Source organism: Homalodisca vitripennis, chromosome 2 (genome assembly GCF_021130785.1).
Source record: "Homalodisca vitripennis isolate AUS2020 chromosome 2, UT_GWSS_2.1, whole genome shotgun sequence".
NCBI classification, from domain to species: Eukaryota; Metazoa; Arthropoda; class Insecta; order Hemiptera; family Cicadellidae; genus Homalodisca; species Homalodisca vitripennis.
Genome location: NC_060208.1, coordinates 109,129,061 through 109,151,134, shown reverse-complemented (window position 1 = coordinate 109,151,134; position 22,074 = coordinate 109,129,061). Strand labels below are relative to the sequence as shown.

The 22,074-nt window shown below is 33.0% G+C and overlaps 1 long non-coding RNA gene across 1 annotated transcript; it reads right to left on the bottom strand.

Annotated features, from left to right (window-relative positions):
- Nucleotides 1-11,365: 11,365 nt before the first annotated feature.
- Nucleotides 11,366-21,658, bottom strand: LOC124354565. The gene is made up of 2 exons (XR_006921693.1): nt 17,933-21,658; nt 11,366-14,007 (listed from the first exon to the last, which is right to left on the bottom strand). It is a non-coding gene; the product is annotated as an uncharacterized LOC124354565 (long non-coding RNA).
- Nucleotides 21,659-22,074: the final 416 nt, after the last annotated feature.

Genomic DNA, 22,074 nt, shown 5'->3' with positions numbered 1-22,074 from the left:
TTACAGACTTACCTTCCCAATTTAAGCAGCTGACATTTCCTGTGAAATTTTATTTCTCAATGACAATTACTAAGTCACAGAGTCAAACATTCTATGTTGCAGTATTAGATTTAAATCTGTTGTCCAACAAAAAACTGCTGTAAATATTGTGTATGAAAATATTCTGTAGTTCTTAGTAGTAACAATAGTCTAAATGTATAATCATGTGGTTGGTAAGGCGATTTGGTTATTACTAGCCAGAGCAGTACATTATATTGTTTTGAGTTTTATGGAAGGATTCTGATCAATATCAGAACCTTGAAGACAAAAATCAATGATTGTTTATAACGGATATATATATATCACAATAACAAATTTTCGTTACCTTAGAATGAGAAGGTTCCAACTAACACCAACCTTGTTTAGAGAAAACAGCAGTTAAAGTTTTGATTTGTTACTGTGCAACTATTAACAACAATAACCTAATTATTTTTTGGCCATGTTTTCTACAGGTGTTATATAGTTTTATTGTGTATGTTTTTTTCTTATTTTTGTTTTCATAGGCAACCGAGTTATAAAATAATAAAAATGCAGATGGAACCTTGTCACTCACAAGTTTTCTGATTTTGTGAGTGAAAAGGTTCCAACTGCCACATGGAACCCTGTTTTAACCAACATTATATTTTTCCTAGGTATTACTGAATTATAATAATAACACACGAAAATAGTTAGTAGAATATTAAGTTTTAATTATATTGTTAAATATTGACAAACAAGTAATGGAGTGTGACCATAAGTTATAAATAAAAAAATAAATTTTAGTTTTTGTCCATAGCTAAAGTTTATATTTTTAGAAGAATGGAGTAAAAATCACGGTCTTGGACTGGCATGAACTTGAACATTTTCTTTGATGTCCTTGATTTTTATCATTCGAAAGGGTTGGTTTACCCTGCAAGGCATTTGGGCGATCATTTTCCAAACTGGCGTGAAGCCTGAGTCTGAAGTCTTCGCTTTTGATGAACATTTTCTTGATTTTGTTGTAATAAAATGCAAATTGACCACAGTTAAGCTTGCTTCTGCAAATGAAGTTTTTTATATGATACTTCATGCAAAGCTTGGCTAAATTCTATGAAAGAAACTTGAAAAAACGGTATCAGTTTGAAAGTTTTAGTGATTTTGATGCCAAACCGAAGTCAAAAAAGTCATTTTCACCCATCTGTAGAACCCTAAGTGGATGTGAAGGCTTTAAATTTTTCAAAAAATTCTCACTAACCCAATAGGGGAGTAAAACTCATTGCTTTTCATGCCTTTCTCAATAATACTGTGGGCATTATTCACCTCCTGGATACAGGAATGGCCTGGTACAGAATATTTCATAGTTACTTTCTGTACATACGTGTGATGATGTAGAAAATTTTGCACTGCACATGATATGAACGAGTTCCTATTTTGGGGAACACATGAATCACTCCATAAAAATTGATTCAGTGAACTTGTGCTCTTCAGCTACTCTATTCAATATTTTATATAGAGCACTTGCTAGGTCATTCCCACTTCGGCCTGATATGGCCTCGGTCCACAAAGCACAGTAGATGGTTTTATCTGGGAGAAATGTGCCGTCAAATTGTAAGTATTTAATTTCCTTCTATAAAAAAAAGAACTAATTTCCGCTCTAGGGCAGGCAATTACATTTTGTAGATCAAAACACAACACAGGTATTGCTGGATTGTCTCTGTCTCGTTTCCTATTTTCGCGCGCATAGCTTGTTTTTCTGTAATATGTTTACCATATTTTTCTCTAAGTTCCTCATTAAGGGTGTTCTGTGATTCTGCCATTTTGAATTCTTCACAGACATCACATCTGTCTGATTTCCTTATGTGGAAAATTAAGATTGTACTCAGTCACAAAAATATGCCTGTACATAGACAACTTCAACTGGTTCCAAACCATCATTTTGACACTTTTCCTTATATAAGTTGTACATATTTTTAAGTTCTTCTAGTGAAGTCATTATATTAATAAATGCAACAAACAGAAACAGACTAGCTAAGTAAATAACTAACCTCACTGTGCTCACAGTCACACTAAGTTAACATCAGCTGTGCTATTTCCCACCAAAAAGGATCAGCTGATTGCTAACAATACATACAGCTGGGTGTTGTCAGTTGGAACCTTGTCTCACCAAAGAGGAGACATGTCGATTATTTATAAGAATACAAGGTTCCATCTGACAGTTGGAACCTTGTCATTCTATATTAATTAAAATTTACTTGCAGTTGGAACTTTGGCATTTTACTAACTCAGGAATTCACCACCAGAATGCGCTAAAATTTGGTACACATTAATAGAGGAGCTCAGATGGAACCTTTTTCATGCTAATAACTAAAAATACCCCATTTTGTTAGTTGGAACCTTGTCATTCTAAGGTCACGATAATGTATAGGACTCGTGAAAAGTGGGAACTAGCCGCTAGTAATAATATGAATTCGAAAATGTCTTTGTTTGTTTGTTTTGGTTTCACGCGTAAACTATTCGACCGATTGTACTGAAATTTGACATGGACATTCTTAGGATTCCTGGAATGAATATAGGCCTATTCCTATTCAGAAAATTCCTCCGGACTAAGCCCAACTGTTCTCTAAAGCGGTAAAAATCCCATCTTGGCCTCTAATGTTGTAAAATATTAACCAAGAGAATGTGTTAAATGTAATCAACTGTTCTGTGTGCACATTATATTATGATAGCACGATCGTGTGTTTCATTAGTTTAACTACTATTTTTAATTTGTTTAAATTTATTGAGGATAGGATAACAAAAGAAACAACGCTTTTATTTCAACATCGAGACAACAAGGCTAACCAATTACTTTATTGTGTTTTTTACCTTAATGAACTAAATGTGAATGTGTACATGTAAGGATATTGTGTGACGGTATATTTGCAGCAATCAAAGAAACAAATATGGAGGGACTGGGCATTGTCTTGATTCAACCATTCGTCCGTGACTACGATTTAATGAAACAAACGATCCTAATGAGTCTGTAATTATAGCAAGTGGAATCACAAAACAATACAGGAGACACCATTTGAAATGTTTATCACGGAAAATCGTCAAGGGAACATCGCATCCATTTCTAACTGATGAGGTATACGATACTGATTAGGTATTGCGAAAATACTTTATAGCGAAAATTGGTTGGGAAGCATCAATATGCACTTTACTGTATCATGTATTAATTTAAACTTTAGATGGTAACTGTCATATATAAATATTAAAATGTGTTAATATTATTGATGTTGATTTTAGTTTTTCAATAACAATATCTACATCCATACAATTTAGAAAACTGTAATGTTTTGAATCCAATCTTATTGCAAAATTGTGTGTGTGTGTGTGTGTGTGTGTGTGTGTGTGTGTGTGTGTGTGTGTGTGTTCACAGTTCACAGTTCACAACCACCTTTATTCAAAAAATTTCATAATTTCACAATGTATTTTCCCAATGCACCATGCAAGGTGCGCGCGGGAACATCTTAAACTATATTATTGTTAATTACTGTTTGATGCTGGCAGTCCTCATGCAACAGTCCATTCTATATTACAAGTAGAAATTTGTTGATTTTTTTCAGACTGAAATTTAAACTTTCACTGTAAGAATTGAGGTATTTACTGTATAATCCATCGTGCTATGCATTAACAACGCTAAATATTCAACAAAGATACATTGAAACTACACATGAAATTGATTAATCAATTACCTCGCACCGATTCCGCACAATTACCCTATACAATAACTCTAATTTCAACAATGTATAATAATAATAAATAAGCAACATATGAATCCATAAATACATAAGAAATGAACAGTAACAATATAATAAATGTATGAATACAATGTTTAACAATAAATAATTAACATTATGATAAATCTATAGATATTATAACAAATAAACAATAACAACAAGATAAATCTATAGATATTATAACAAATAAATAATAACAACGAGATAAATCTATAGATATTATAACAAATAAATAATAACAACGATATAAAACTATAAACTTATAACAAGTACAGTAAAAGTGAATTAGCATAGAACACGTATGCTCTATTCAATAATAAATACAAAAGTATATGATAGAAAAGATAATGAATAACTAAATAAATAAATGGGGCGATTTAAGCAACTCTGCTCTCAATCTGGCACGCTTTCAGTGACATAAGTTAATGCTTTCATTTTTACTTTAGGCTTTTTCTCAAAAAATAATTCATTGCCATAATAGGCTATGAACTTGTTAAAAAGTGTTGGGCCCATGTAGCAGAACTGGCATCTAGAGGAAACTGAACCAAAAAGAGGCAATTCAAGTTGATAAAACCTGGAACTGCGTGTTGTTCTATTTACGGCTTTGATTTTATGGTGATCTAAATATTTATGTACATGCATTAACAAGCAAAACTTATACAGCTGGTCAAAATTTAATATATTATGTTCTTTAAAAATATGGCTAATTCGGTTTGTTCTTTGTAAACCAAACATTATGCGTAATGCGTGTCTTTGCGTCATTATTATTGGATTTAGAATTGTTTTAAATGTTCCACCGTAGTGTATTAATCCAAATCTTAATATACTCTCAAACCAAGAAAAATACAGTTGCTTCATGTGTTTATCTTTAAGGTGTGTGTGTGTGTGTGTGTGTGTGTGTGTGTGTGTGTGTGTGTGTGTGTGTGTGTGTGTGTGTGTGTGTGTGTGTGTGTGTGTGTAAGAACCTAGAACCTATATATAGAAGTGCAAAACCTAAAATAAAGATTGGAGTTTCTCTAAATTGGCCGAAATGGGCAAGTGTTACTGAAATTCAATTATACATGGAATGTTGCATAAAAATGACTGGCGAAGCCACGGGTATGTGCTGGTATTTTAATTAATTTTTATGAGGTGATACACTGGTTATTTGTTTTTTATTTTTAAATATCATAGAAAAAAAACCAACATAATTTAAGAACCACTTCAGCAATTTTAAATTAATCGAAATAAAAATATTCTTTGGAATAAACATTTGTCCCATATATATATATATGGAACCTTATTTTGTTTCTTTTTCTTGGAGACATTTAATCGTTTCATTAGTGGGTTTGGAATCATACTATTGTATTTCTTTTATCTAAGTTGAGGGTGTTATGTTACTTATTTTTGTGTATTTATTTATTATATTATAAATTTTATATTATTAAGTTTTATTTTATTATATGTTTATTTATTATAATTATATTATAACTATAAATATATAATATATATAATTTAATAACATATATATATATATATATATAGATATATATATATACTTTATTACTATATATAAAATACCGACGACCGACTCTAGACTGTCACCAGTGAAGGAAGTCTCAGCTGACTGAAGGTCGGGGGGATTTGCACCACAGGAGAAAGTAATGTGCCTTGCCAATAGCTGCGCTCTGAGGTTTACTTTTTGTGTTGGCGATTTTCAGAAGTTGTCATTGGTAGTAAGGTTATACCAATAACTGCCAGGCGATAGAATTATGCGGAACTGGATTTTCCGAAGTATAAACAATACTTCATTTTCGACAGGCAAAACTTTGAATTCATAATTATATTCTAATTTGCTGTCTATCTTAATTTTTCTAAATTCTATATCCACAAATGTGTTACACTGCAACTCCAAAGTATAGTTGTATACAACGACGAACGTAATTGAAGATATTCCCAATACTAAACAAAAAAACAACCATGAGCTAAGTGCTAACATGCGATGTGTCACCACATAAAATTCTTAAAATATTTCACTTTCTTATTTCTTAAGATGTTTCTCTTTGAGGGTATTTATACTCATCCATCTTATTCTTTTTCTACACATGTTTTTATCACTTAAAGGTACAACTTTGAGATTCTTTTAGTGAAATACTAAAGAACAACAAATGGAAAACCAACAATGCAGTTGCATTGTTTGTATAGTTTCATAGGATACATATCACTATACATCCTACATTAAAGAACGATTTAAAGTTTTTACAGCTTTTTAGGTGAGAAAACAATATTTTCCTAAAATTAATATCATAACGTTATATGTTATGTGAATAATAGTTAAAAAAAATAATGATGGCAAATGTTTCAAATTCTATTATCCTTTCAAATTATTCATCATCGGTAATCATTCTTAAACCAATTATAATTCCAAGGTATAAGGCCTTATAATTCACACGACATCTGGAAATAGTCTATGGCACAAAGTTAATAGCTGTGATCTATGAGTTCTATAATGAAGACATTTACATATTACCTCGTCACAAGAGTGTCTGCGAGACCCTATAATATCAAATCGTTTGTATAGTAATGGCCCCAGCGATCAAGGTTAGGATATGTTTGATAAATTTCAGTTTTATGGCGACTCCCTGTCATAATCGGGAGTTCAGAATGATCATTTTCAGTCATAAACAAATTAAATTAAGTTTATAAACAGAAACGGAAGTGTGCTATAGTGTAAGTTTATTTACGTGGACGATACTTGCTTTAACAACTTACTGTTTGGAAGATGTAACTATTGGGTTTTTGTTTTATTTGTTGTCACAAAACAATTCAGAAACTGTTGGTGGTCACAAAACAATTCAGAAACTGTTGGTGCCCAGAACCGGGTCCACATTATTTTACTCTTAAAGATGAACAATATTCACCGTCTAATATATATTCGGTGTGATAAAGGAAGATAACTGCTTGGCCTTGAAGTGTCGTTATGCATGACGGAATGAGAGAGCTACTTACAAAGAAGTGCTGGCCAAATCCTCTTGACGAACGGTTTTAACTTAGGAGGAGTACATTCATTCTCAACTGGTAACAGTGCTCATTAGTTAGTTTACGTTTAAGTTAACTACAACCCAAGTAGAATACGATCGTCAAGGGAAAGGCTACATCTCAATGCCCAGCGCTGAGCTTGAGAAACTGTCGCTCGTGATGTAGAGCCGTCCTCGATATCATGCTGTAAGCATCATACTCTGCTGCTGTATGGATCATACTCTGCTGCTGTAAGCATCATACACTGCTGCTATATAAAACAAGGTGGCTGTCTTTTAAGTGATACTGGTTAGGCTGTAGCACAAGACCATTTTTTTCGATTCTGTAAAAATCGAGAGGACCAATAAAAATTAATTACCTGGCCCTCTAACATGGGCAGGTAAAGTGGTGTTGCTGAATTGAATGACCGCAGCAAGAATAACCAAGTATCAAGGTAATATATAACCTCGTCACAAGAGTGTCTGCGAGTAAGCATCATACTCTGCTGCTGTAAACCCCATACACTGCTGCTGTAAGCATCATACTCTGCTGCTGTAAGCATCATACACTGCTGCTGTATAAAACAAGGTGGCTGGCGTTTATGTAATATTGGTTAGGCTGTAGTAGCACAAGATCATTTTTTCGATTCTGTAAAAATCGAGAGAACCAATAAAAATTAATTACCTGGCCCTCAAAACATGGGCAGGTAAAGTGGTGTTGCTGAATTGAATGACCGCAACAAGAATAACCGAGTGCCAAGGTAACAAGTCATGAAGGCAGGCTTTGTCAGAGACCAACATCATATCTCTTCGTGGATCGTGGCGGTCACTTGCCCCGGAATTCCGTCATCTCAAAGCCTGAAGATCTTCAGGTTAAGCCCCAACTCACCAGTTGGGTTTAAGTTACAACGGCTGCCATATTGGAATGAAATCACATACTAAACTGGCCAAAAACGTAGCCGAGTTAGTTATAAAATCAATATTTGTGCTAAGTTTGAACTTGTTTCAGCACTTCTTTAGACGGTTCTTGGGAATCGAAAAATTCTTATGGAATTTATGTGTAATCGATATCTCGGAAATCCTTTGAAATACTAAAACATTGTATATTATAAATAGTTTAGTAAATGTTATAAACGTTTCAGTACACTTTCTACTTTTTCTCTAGGTCCATGAATAATGGAGTTGTGAATTTCCTTACAGTTTAAATGGGCCCCATATCGAAATGGCTTACCGGGCTGGCCAACGAACTTAGTCAAGATATTATAAGATCAGCTTTTGTACCAATGTAAACTTGTTATGGGCTTATTTTAGGATGGTTATCGTTTCCATAAGTCCTGTAATATAGCATTCATATAGGTTTACTTATTTATTTGTATTTATATAAACTTTAGAACAAGGGGTAGGGTAGTTTTGCCCTCTGGGAGTCATGGAAGTAGAAGTTAAACAAGAAATGTTCCTTAGGTGCTACTACAAGGACAATATTACAATAGTCTGAGTTTTTATACAAAATCTATAAAAATCAAAAGATTGTATTACTATATATCATTACTATATATCTATATCATATGTCTCTGATATCGAAACAATGTAAAGAGTTCGTTTTGAGTTTCTTCGTTGCTAACTTTTTTCAGATCCCTCAGATAAACATGGTTCCAAATTCCAAGAGTCTAGTCAAGTTGATCTCAGCGTCAGATTTCAGGCGCTGCGCTAAGAGGAAGTTGAACTGGAGCTAAACTCAGCATTCATGTATTATATTAGTATATCGTATTTTACACCATTTGTACATCCTCATTTCTGTTTGTGTTTATAAAAAACGAATCACTGAGAATCCGGTCCTGACAAAATCCGTTAGGCTGGTGAAACTCAGTGTCCAATACATCTCTTACTTACAAATACATAGGAATATGAATAAATAATAACGATAAATCATATATACCAACATATTTCATACTGAGCTGTAAGTAATTTGATGTAACTTATTTCAAAAATGTCAATAAACTCAAAAAAGTCTTAGAAATAAGATTGAGGTTTACCGAAAGGTAGAAACTAGGGAAGGAGTAAATAGCAAACAAAGGTTTACAATACCAATTCCCACATGCATTGAACGGTGACCTGTGAATCCTTTTAAAATAGTTTATATTGAAGTATTGCATTAAGAACCAGTGTATTGTATAAGTTCCTACGAGTTTCTTCAGGTCCAGTCAGTCTCAAAACATTCTGAGTGAATACATGCCGGAATTCCTAATTGTTTTAAAATTCTTGGCATATCATATATTTGGCCTTTTTTCTTCATTCTTTGACTGTATTTTGAATATTATTGAGTAAACTATTCGATTTTAACAGTTAATGTATTCCTAAAAATATAAAATTTAACTCTTTATATTCTGGGACTAATTTTAGTCCGTTCAGTGGTGACCTATACGATTCACACTTGTATGAATCATCGTTAATGTGTCATTGAGGACAGGGTCTTTTAACCGCAAAAGATTAAGAATCTATCCATTTTTGGTAATCTCCTTAAGGTAAAAAGTGGGGACCTTCCTTCAAGTAAGAGATTCCTCGAAGTTCATAAGTAAGAATGTCGGCCTACTTTATCATCGGGCATGAGTCAACTGGAGTGTCCGGAGTTATTCGGGAATTCCTTTAAATCCTGCCCTTTGTCAAATCTTCAGATGAGGTCATCAAGTTCCTCCTCTACAAAGGAAGTTTTACTCTGGTACTTTGTAGAGGTACTAGTCACGTTACTGACAGTGCCGCATTTCCGTCGACTCCCGTCCTACATCAAAGCACTCCAGGACAGTTTGAAAATCCCCAGCGCTTCCAACAACTGAGAATCCATTGGCGATCACAAGGAGCTTTCTGTAGTAAAAACAGAAAATTAGACATAATATTGTACTGCTTTATATTTCTGAAACATTCAAAGTGACATAACGGTCTGGGTAACGGTCATTTCCCTTGGGAGTTATTGTTCTTGTTGGCCCTCAATAGTTCATTCAACTTGGGTGAAACGCAAGCACCTATTTATCTTTAACAATTTCTTTGTCTACAAAATGTCACAGCACACACTGCAAACCACAGACAATGGCGTTTCTGAGTGGCACTCACTGTACGAAAACGCGATTCATTTAGTAAAATTGTCAACACCGCAGTACATGCGGGTACAGTAAGATTACATGCACCTAATTCTAGTAAAATATTTTTACAAAACTTCCAAACTCTTTTACTCTAGCCCTAGTTGTTTTTAGTATTATTAAAAAGTACGGAACAAACAATTTTCTTATTATAAAGAATCCTAGCGTAATTATTCATCTCGTTGTAACTGCAAATAGGATAAATAATGAATCCAAAATATTCAAAATTCTGCAATATTTTTTATTTTAAATTTGGGTTGCTGGAATTTATACATACGAAGATTTTGTGTAAAATTAACCGTAAAGAAGCATGGCTCACAATATATCGTCGTTTAAAAGACCCGTCATGGAAGCAATACGAAGGTACGAATTCCAAAAGTGGGACTAGAACCTAGGACAGGGAGCTTTTCCTATTTCATGTCTAACCTGTACAATAACCTACAGCTAGAGTTTTCTTATCATTAAATTTTAAAACTTATATTGCAGACTATTTCGATATAAAGTTATATATTTTGTACATATCAGTTCACTTTAGTATGATGAGCCTAATTGGTTGTGGTTGAGCTATTAGTAATTTATTACATTTTTAAGTCATGGTACTAATTTGCTGTTGTTACTGACAAATTACTTGAGTTGATCTTAAAAGCTGTGTAAAACTGAAATACACCAGCGAGGAAATGCAATTTTTATTTATTTATTTACTTAATATGAGGAACCAGTTTCTTATCAGGAGCGATGCAATTATTTTGTTACATTTGCAAGAATATTTTAGCGTGAAATACACCAATTGGAATAGTTGTAGATGTTTTACATCAAATTATACTTTAAACTTACAGGGTTTACTGCTATTGGGTAAATAGACATAACTGTAATATATGAAAATAACTTTATAATACACATGAGAATGTATCATTACACGAACTACCTCATCAATAACGCTTTTATAAATTATTCGAATTCAGAGTGTGTCTGTTGAGTAACTTCCCATCCCATAACATTAGTTCCTGAGCGAACTGTCTTATTCTTGGAATTACTGACTGTTCCTGATACTGATGATAGTTACAAATGTTGATATAGGGTTCTGGACGTGGTTGTTCTGGAATTAGTAAAGTAATGATTTAATAAAAGTCCCACAGTAATTTAAGCGTTTCTGAAGAGTTTTTGCCTTTTAATATGGGATGTTTGTTGTATTAAATTTAATTTGCACATATTTAGATAATAAAGATTTTTGTTCAATAATATTTTTAATATTTAACGCAATCTGAGGTATTCAATTTTCTTGTTTAAAAATAATACATTTTTTAAATTAATATAAAAGTTCATTCGTGTTGTTGAAGTACATTATCTCGTACAGTACTATTATCTTTATTGCATAAATTTAAACTATTTTCTTATACATTTGTCTAGTAATCTGGTAACAATGGACTAGACCATGAGTGGTGATTCAAAAGTCAGAACAGATTGATAACAAATTTATTTACAAGATATAAGTTATTGGATTTCACTTCCTTTCAGAGTATTCTCCTGAAAAGCTGTAGCTTTTTCCGCAGCCTCACTTAACGCTAACCAGCACAATGGTGTTCATTTAAATTCATTACTAAAGTAACAAAAGTTATAAATGACGTATACTGCTAACCATTTTCTTTCAACTTTAAAAACAAGTAAGGTTACACAATGTCAGCAAATTACGCCTGCTTCCTGAGTAATAGTGACTATAATCAGTGATGTCTCAGCAACAATCTCGTCAGCACAATCTTATTCCTTGTTTATACAAATAATACTGGAATTTTACTACCGCTCCTCTCATTTGATGGAATATTATGTAGCTTCATGCAGATATCCAGCAGTTTTAAACACCGGATCATGTTGAAGTAAATTTATATTTTACTCCAATATTATTGAAGAGTAATCATATCTACGCTCACAAGCGCTGACTTGTCAGTACCAAGTTCATTTGACATTAAAAATGTATTTCATCCTAAAACATTTATTTAATTATTAACAACATAAAAGCAAAAAGTAATAAAGAATTATAATTTAGAAAAACAAAAGAGTATATTTGTATACCTCACAGCACATAACTAAACAAACTAATCAGTACATCAAAATTCAAAGAGTTAAAAACTAAAAACAACATGATCAAATTATCCAAAAATTTACAAAAGATCAAAATTCTAAACAGCAATTGGACATATTTCTAAAACCGCGAATCTAAAAATTAAAATTCACTGAATTTAGGCCTACTAAATATTACATCAGTACACAGTAAACCGGTTGTTGTTTTAAGTCAAGATTTAGATTGCATACCCTGGAAATAAAATAAAATAATGTAACTAGCTTGAAATCTAGCTTAGCCGAAAATATAATTGCATTAAATAATTCTTATAAGGACCTAAAAATAATTTAGGAATTAAATTTTTTTTTAATATTTAAAAAACGAATACTGAAGAAAAATTACAAATTCTAACACAAGACGGATGTTGTTGATCCAATCACATGTTAGTCTGATTAATCAAAAACACATATCTGACAGAAATTGTTAAATACAAAATAATTGAATCGTAACAAGTACTACTGTAAGTGCTATGTGGTGTAGTGGCAGCATGCTCGGCCGGCAAGTGAGAGATCCGGGTTACTGATGCTCAGCCCAATACTATGGTTGGACATGCACTATCATAGAACTTATTCTTGTCTATGTGGAAGTTTTGTTACCAATTTATAACATTTACTTTCCACTATATTACGTTTTCTTTTATCTCTATGGCTACATATGTCACACGTTGAAACCTCATGATTCTATTCAGTTTGTTTCCAAATTTATTTACTCTGCTATTACCATGGTTATTTATAAAGTAAAATTATTCCCTTACGCTCAGTCAAATCCCATTAAGTGACCTCCGCCTTCATCGAACTCAGTGTTCCTTATATAAAAGTTAAAGTTTAAGCAAACCTCAAGTCTATAGGTTATTCTTTACATGGTGAGGACAGTCAGATAGATATGCAGACAGAAATGAAATTTTCCCACATTCTCGAGTGATATACTTCGCTAAAACTCTGCCTTATACTTGCCTTAAACTTGAATTATATTAATTCAAAATATCATTGTGGCTGTTAGTACATGCACGCGACAGACTTGTAATCTATTACGTATATCGAAGCTGCACGTGATTTCAAAATATTTTATTCTAATAAGGGAAAATTACATTTGTAGGAAAAGAACATACAGTACAAATATATTCACTATCGCGATGTAATTACTGCGGTAAATAATCCAAAGTCAGATTGATTGCACGTCCAAGGGCAATTACGTTGAGTAGGGTTTCCCTTAACCATACACCGTTATTAATACTTATGAATATTCTGCAGGCACTGAATTAATCCAGACAGATAAATTACAAAGCTCGTCATCAGTTACAGAGGTAAGAGAAGCCATTAACATTATCACCACTAATACGGATGTGAACAAGCAGACAATAGTCGCATTGCTCCGTCGTTTATGCAAAGTGAGGTATAAATAACGTAAACAGTTGGCATCACTTTATCTCTGAAGATCAGCTGTTTTATAACAATCCGCACAGGGTCAGGGATCTTTAAGATCTATTCTGTAATATTTTTGTACAATTAATTATAAAGCTATACACATAATATCCCCATGTGTTATTGTTTAATAAAGAACTGACAGCGTAATCTTTTGAAATCTCTCCATGTAAAGTGGTGTAACTACCAGAGAACTAACGTAAAATGTATAAAATTCTCTAAAACTTATTTGCAGTAGTAGAGGCGTCAAATTAGCAATGTTGTAAGATAATTCATTCAATGCAAGTGTAAGCTATCAACCCATAACTTTTGCTAGTATCGTCGTAGAGATGTTTTGTTTATGTCATGTTGTGTTTTATTTTTTTAATTTACCATTCAAATGACATGTCACAAGATAATGGTTGCAATTTGAAAATTTAAAGTGAATACTCCTCTACCTCCCTTATAAAATAGGGGTTAAATATGTTCACCCTCAAAAGATTACAAAAAAGTATTCTAATAAGTATGATGAAGATTGTATATCGATATTTCAATCCGTTTGGAAAATAACCAGGTGTATCAGGACTCAATTTACACCCTGTGTGTGTGTGTGTGTGTGTGTGTGTGTGTGTGTGTGTGTGTGTGTGTGTGTGTGTGTGTGTGTGTGTGTGTGTGTGTGTGTGTGTGTGTTGTGTGTGTGTGTGTGTGAGTGTGTGTGTGTGTGTGTGTGTGTGTGTGTGTGTGTGTGTGTGTGTGTGTGTGTGTGTGTGTGTGTGTGTGTGTGTGTGTGTGTGTGTGTGTGTGTGTGTGTTGTGTGTGTGTGTGTGTGTTCAAGTTCAAGTTCAAACTCGTTTATTTCAGAAAAAGACATGTTACATTTATATACTACCCCAAGGCACCTTGCAAGGCGCGTGCGGGAATGCAGCTTACAAGTCAAAAAATATTTAGTCTTTATGTTGGGCAAAACCAATAACAATGCGAACTAATTTGTAATAAATAGATGCTACTCATAAGTCACAGATAGATTAGATATTAACAAATATAACAATAAATATGAGTGACAAAAGTAAACAACAATATTGAGTACATTTGTGTACATGAGTGTAAATTAAAACAGCCAATAAATAAATAAATAACAATAATAATTAATTAACAATAACAAATTAATAACAACAACAATAACAATAATAAATACAACATAGAAATCATTAAACAGGCATAATATAACATAAGGTGTGATAAGCATGCAAGAAATAAATAAACTATTTTAATAAATATAACAAATAGAAATAAATTATCAATAACTTATCAAGGACCAAGGTTTTAATACAAACTGCACGGCTTTCATTTTAAATTTGGGTTTAGAGTCAAGAAATACACTATTACCATATACTGTAATAAACCTGTTAAATAAAGTTAACCCTGCATAACAAAACTGGTGTCTACATTTTTTTCTTTTGCATAATTTGGCACATATAGGAGATCATATTGAGCAGTTCTCGTTAATCGAGATGTCTGTCTTTTTGGATACTCATCTAAATACTTGTAAATATACATTAATACACATAATTTATACAACTGAAAAAAAAATAAAAAAATATTATTATCGCTAAAAAAACTGCTTACTCTACCCATACGCCCAATGCCAAAAACTGTTCTCAATGCATTTCTTTGACACATAATTATAGGGATTCAGTATGGTATTATACGTGCCACCATAATGTATGACACCATATCTTATCATGCTTTCAAACCAGGAGACATACAAATACTTTAAAAATTTGGCTATTCAAAAATCATCTCATGTGGGTACAAAGAATGATTAATCTGTCTTAACTTTTTCCCCAAGAACTGTATATGGTCACCCCATTTGAGATGGCTATCTGTGTACAACCCTAAGTATTTAATTGAACTAACTATTTCCACACTTGGGACATTTACACACATACATACACTGATGACTATGGCAAAACATTTTAAACATATCTTCTAACTCGCATTTAGGCTTATCGTTTATCCAAAAAATAGTACACATTTGGTTTTTGAAGCATTTATCAATAATTTATTAGTAATTAACCATTCAGATACTTTCACTCAGTCTTTATCAATTTTCAATTTAAGTTTATTTCTGCTGCTAGCTGAACAAACTAATGCTGTGTCATCAGCATATGCAAATATGGAAGAGTTGAGGTCGATATCCAATAAGTCGTTAATATAGATAAGAAAACATGAGTGGACCAAGTACTCCCCCCTGAGCAGTTCCATAACATAGGTTTAAGGCGTCATACTTGATGTTATTTATTCTAACTACCTGCTGACGGGATTTTGAAAAAGAATGTTAACCAAGCCAATGCAGAGCCTCCAATCCCATACCTTCTGAACTTATGATACTAAGATATTCTATATCCAAAAACATCAAAAGCCTTTTTTAAGTCTAAATAAATAGCCAAGAGTAAATTTGTGAGAGTCAACTGCATCTGTAATACAAGTTACATGTTTCTCTAAGGCTAAATCTGTTCCCTTTATTAGGTAAAAAAACCATATTGATTACTAGAAAAAAAAATTATACTGCTGAAAGTGGTCCAGTAACTTTTCTTTAATTAATGTTTCAAAAATCTTAGCTATAGTATTTATAAGAGAGATCGGGCGGTATGAAGACATTTCCGTGGTGTCCCCTGCCTTAAATATAGGTACCACCATAGCTACTTTAAAACTCGTCAGGAAATATTACCTTGCTCTAGAGACTTACTATAAATACTATAAAATAATAGTAGTAGTAGTAGTGTGTGTGTGTGTGTGTAGTGTGTGTGTGTGTGTGTGTGTGTGTGTGTGTGTGTGTGTGTGTGGTGTGTGTGTGTGTGTGTGTGTGTGTGTGTGTAATTTTCAATAAACATTGAATAGCAAAAAAGTACCTGCTCCGCCGGGAGTCGAACCCGGATCTCTCACTTGCCGGGTGAATGTGCTACCATTACACCACAGAGCGCTTACTTTTTCCGATTCAATTATTTTGTATCTGACCGTATCTGTCACATATGCGTTTAAATAAACAAACTTAACATATGATCGGAAGGCCAAATACCTGTCAAACGACTTTTATTAACATTAAATTGTATAAATGGCAATTGTCTTATTTAATTTCAATTAACATTGAATCGCAAAAAGTACTTGCTCCGCCGGGAGTCAAACCCGGATCTCTCACTTGCCGGGTTAAATTTAATGTAAATTTAAATATACAATTTACATTAAATTGTAAATTTAATATACAATTTACATTAAATTGTAAATTTAATATACAATTTACATTTAAATTGTAAATTTAATATACAATTTACATTAAATTGTAAATTTATATACAATTTAATGTAAATAAAAGTCGTTTTGACAGGTTATTTGGTTTTCCGATCATATGTTAGTTTGTTTATTTAAACGCATATGTGACAGATACGGCCAGGTACAAAAATAATTGAATCGGAAAAAAGTAAGCGCTCTGTGGTGTAATGGTAGCACATTCACCCGGCAAGTGAGAGATCCGGGTTTCGACTCCCGGCGGAGCAAGTACTTTTTGCGATTCAATGTTAATTGAAATTAAATAAGGCAATTGCCATTTATACAATTTAATGTATATATATATATGTATGTATGTATGTATGTATGTATGTATGGCTAAAACCACTAGATAGACTTTTGATCTCAAGCCCAAGAGCAGTTTTAGAAGACATACTTTATATTGTAAAACAAATTTAAGTAAAGCTGAACTAAAGCGTTTTTTTGGAGTTTTCTATACGAAGGGCTCAGGGGAAAGAACATGATAACAGCCAATCGACAAATTTTACAGGATAGCAAAAATAAGGTTTGCACCAGCCCTTATTTGTATTAGGTTTAATATTTTTGCTTCTAACACAAACCAATTTATGCATTTATTATGATAAAACAATTTTTCAAATTTCTATTATTAAATCTCAATATAAATTAATATACTGATAAAAAACTGATTAGTGGTCAAAACGCTCAATGGAAGGACATGATAACTCCTGGAGTTATCATGTTATTCCCTTTAAACCTAAGAACATCCTTATTCTATGGTAAGAGGCCACGAAAAGATAAAAAATCATTATTAGTTGAAAAACCACCTTTTAATAGTTAGAAACTTATTGTAAGCTAACAATAATCATAATTTTTCACAAAAGTAAAATTTTTTTCTTGTTGTATTATAATATTCATCTTGTTATGTAAACATTATTTTGGCCTACGTATGGCAAGTTAGAGAAATACTGTGCAGCTTCTGGCCGGCAAAATTCTTTCAAATGATTGGCATAATATATTTTTTCACGTGAGATTGGAATTAGACCTGAAAATATAAACACTTTTATAAGTAATGGCTATAATATTTCATTTTTTTCCTTGAGATAGGAATTAGACCTGAAAGAATGATTAAACACTTTTTAACGGGTTAAAGTATAGCAATCAACGGTTTATAACTAATAATAAACGGTAAAAATATACTCGTCACGTTATTTTTTATTATTACTTGATTAAAATCATCTTAAAAAATTCCGTATCTTTTATAGATTAAAATTCAATAATTTGAGTATGTATAATAAACGTACCTTCATATACAGGACTGGGCAAGTTGAATTCGCCTTCTGCTAAGTCTCCTTTTTGCCACTTTTTAAAACGTCTGCAGATGAGATATTTTTCTTTTTCTTCCCAAATGCTTGTTGCAAAATTAATATTTCATTCCAGTGGCCATTGAATGTCTCCCTGGTCCTAATAAAAGCAGGATGTTCCCTCACCACTTCAAATTCTCTTATATCTCTGGACTTGCATGGAAGTTTTTTATTACAATACTTTTCATCTAAAAACTTTGCCCAATCCTTTACCATTTCCTGGACAACTCCGGTAACGATAAGTGGTGATGGCTTGCTTCTGGAATTTTTAAATATCTGTACCCAATCCTGCGGTGTCTCAGCTGGTGAAGAGTGTTTAACCAAACCAGTATTTTTATCGCACTCTAAATATGAGTGCCCACGGATAGGAAATGTCATTTTGATGTACTCAAAACGGTTCTCAACATGAACTAGGTGGTGCATGAGTCGAAGCAAAGTTTTATTTTTGTTTTAACCTCCACATGAGTCTGAGAAGATCTCTAGACGAGTCACATCTTTGTCTAAATGATTGTACACAAAATCGTGTAAAAATGACGCTACTTCGTCACTTCCTTTATTCGCTGTTGTCTGTGGATACAAATAAAATATGCTTCTGCTATCAGATAAAATGTGAATATTGAAAGCATATACTGATAATTGCCTTCTGTAGTAAACATCGTTTGTATTAATGTTAGGGCACGGGTAGTTTTTGGCAAAATCAATACATATGGCTTTCTTATGATGAGACATTCTACTTGAATGTTTTGCTATTTTTTTCCTGTCATAGAAAACATATGCTTTGACTAAATGCACATCATGTTCAATGTCGATTTTCCTTATATCGCTAAGAAAAGCTCCTTTTTTATCTTTGTCATTTTCTTCAGCTAACTGTTTTTCAAGGAACTTTTTTTGTGCAGCATATTTTTTGTCACATGTGCTGCATGTATCTGACCTGGGATATCCGAAAGATATGTTGAAATTCTCATTAAATATAGTGCAATATGATTCTAAACTGCAAACAATACCAGGGTTGATTTCTTTAAACATACCAAACATTTTGGAAACGTTTAAGGTTTCTGGTAAATATATTTTATTTGAATCTTTCTTACTATAATGACTTTCACGACCCTTGAATGATTTTATATGATTTTTCACTGCTTCAATAAAATTATATTCAAGTTTTTGTGGTCTATTGGTATGTTTCCCTTTGTTGTAAGTGGGTGGTGTTCCTGTATTTTTCATCCGATTCAAAATGTAGTCAATTTACCTCTAGAAATACCGTTAATAGCTATGAATGCATTTTTGCATACTTTAATTTCTTCAACAGAATCATTTCTTTTTACCCTGATGGAATAAGAATATGTAGCATCTCGAAACTGGCATTTAATTCATTTTTGGGTCTACGCCGCTGAACAGGTAAGATATTAACTAAACCTGTTAAATATAGATTAACCTCATCATGACTTTTGTACAAATTAATTTGCCTTAAGACCTCTACTCTTTCATGTTCATTTATTTTCTCAAAACATTTGTTTTTACATTTACAAGGCTCGCCTGTTTCTCTGCTTTGTAAATTGATTTTCTTAACAACTTCTCTTAGCCGCCCATGCTTAGGCCTTTTCTTACTTAAAGGTGGATTAGGTTGACACCCTAAATCTTCATCTGAGGAAATGTCAGACATTATAAAGCAATAATCTGATTTCAAAAGATCATCCACTGCAAACTGCACTAATCTCACTAATTAAACTACTAAACTTATGAACTATTAAACATAATAACATAACTAGATATTTCAACAATATTGTATGCCACTTGGTTACTTAACTATTGTCACAACAAACATAACCTCTACAGTTTACTTTAGCAATCTGTCACATTGTTGCTCCCAACAGTGGCCACAATGCTAACTATGGATTTATCATGTTGTTCCCAACAAGTGATGGCACTTATCAAGTTATTCCCCTGAGTACTGAATTTTCTTTTTTAAATATCTCATGAGTTATCAAGTTGTTCCCTTTAATATTTAGTCATTGTTTAGGTTTCACAAATACCAACATAAATCACTAAGAAACTAAAAATCGAAAAAATGGAGTTATCATGTTCTTTCTTCCCCTGAGCCCTTCGTAATACCAATAAAAAAGACTATAAACCACTTGCCTTCCTATTGAAGAGTTTACAGAATGTACAGTTTTCGTAAATAGGATGATTTAATACCAATTATTTTGTGTGTGTGTGTGTGTGTGTGTGTGTGTGTGTGTGTGTGTGTGTGTGTGTGTGTGTGTGTGTGTGTGTGTGTGTGTGTGTGCGCGCGTGTGGGTGTGTTTGTGTGGTACAATACGACTGAGACCACTAAATGCGATTATAAAATTCTGCAATTAAATTTGATGGGATCTCAGATAATATTTAGTACAGCCTATTCTTATATTAAAGAGGTACCTAGAGATTTACAAAACCATACCAAACTATTTTCTCGTTTTGGAAATTATGTAATTTTCCAATATATCAAAACCTCAGTCTTAGATGTTAGAAATAAAACAACATATTATAAATAAACGTATAATGTTGTAGTAAGAATCACAAATGAAGAAAAATGTTTCTACGAGTATTTTATATATTATTTATCTCAAAAATATATTTTTATAGTATTATAATTATTTGTAGAGAAGAACAACCCAGTCAAGGTAATTAATAGGTAAGAGAACGCCACACCAAATAACATGCTTAGCGGAAAGTCTACACCTCGTTTCACCCTTAAGTACACTCTGTAGTTCTGCGGACAGATATAGACGAACAATCACACAAAATAACATGCTTAGCTGAAAGTCTATACCTCATTTCACCCTTAAGTACACTCTGTAGTTCTGCGGACAGATATAGACGAACAATCACACAAAATAACATGCTTAGCTGAAAGTCTATACCTCATTTCACCCTTAAGTACACTCTGTAGTTCTGCGGACAGATATAGACGAACAATCACACAAAATAACATGCTTAGCTGAAAGTCTATACCTCATTTCACCCTTAAGTACACTCTGTAGTTCTGCGGACAGATATAGACGAACAATCACACAAAATAACATGCTTAGCTGAAAGTCTATACCTCATTTCACCCTTAAGTACACTCTGTAGTTCTGCGGACAGATATAGACGAACAATCACACAAAATATCATGCTTAGCTGAAAGTCTATACCTCATTTCACCCTTAAGTACACTATGTAGTTCTGCGGACAGATATAGACGAACAATCACACAAAATAACATGCTTAGCTGAAAGTCTATACCTCATTTCACCCTTAAGTACACTCTGTAGTTCTGCGGACAGATATAGACGAACAATCACACAAAATAACATGCTTAGCTGAAAGTCTATACCTCATTTCACCCTTAAGTACACTCTGTAGTTCTGCGGACAGATATAGACGAACAATCACACAAAATAACATGCTTAGCTGAAAGTCTATACCTCATTTCACCCTTAAGTACACTCTGTAGTTCTGCGGACAGATATAGACGAACAATCACACAAAATAACATGCTTAGCTGAAAGTCTATACCTCATTTCACCCTTAAGTACACTCTGTAGTTCTGCGGACATATATAGACGAACAATCACACAAAATAACATGCTTAGCTGAAAGTCTATACCTCATTTCACCCTTAAGTACACTCTGTAGTTCTGCGGACATATATAGACGAACAATCACACAAAATAACATGCTTAGCTGAAAGTCTATACCTCATTTCACCCTTAAGTACACTCTGTAGTTCTGCGGACAGATATAGACGAACAATCACACAAAATAACATGCTTAGCTGAAAGTCTATACCTCATTTCACCCTTAAGTACACTCTGTAGTTCTGCGGACAGATATAGACGAACAATCACACAAAAAGAAATGCTTATATACCCCCGGCAGACAAACCCTGCGTGATGAAGCTTCAATGACGCTCAGCCTAATTCTGTGGTTGGACATAGGCCAGCTTTTGTCTATGTAGAACTCG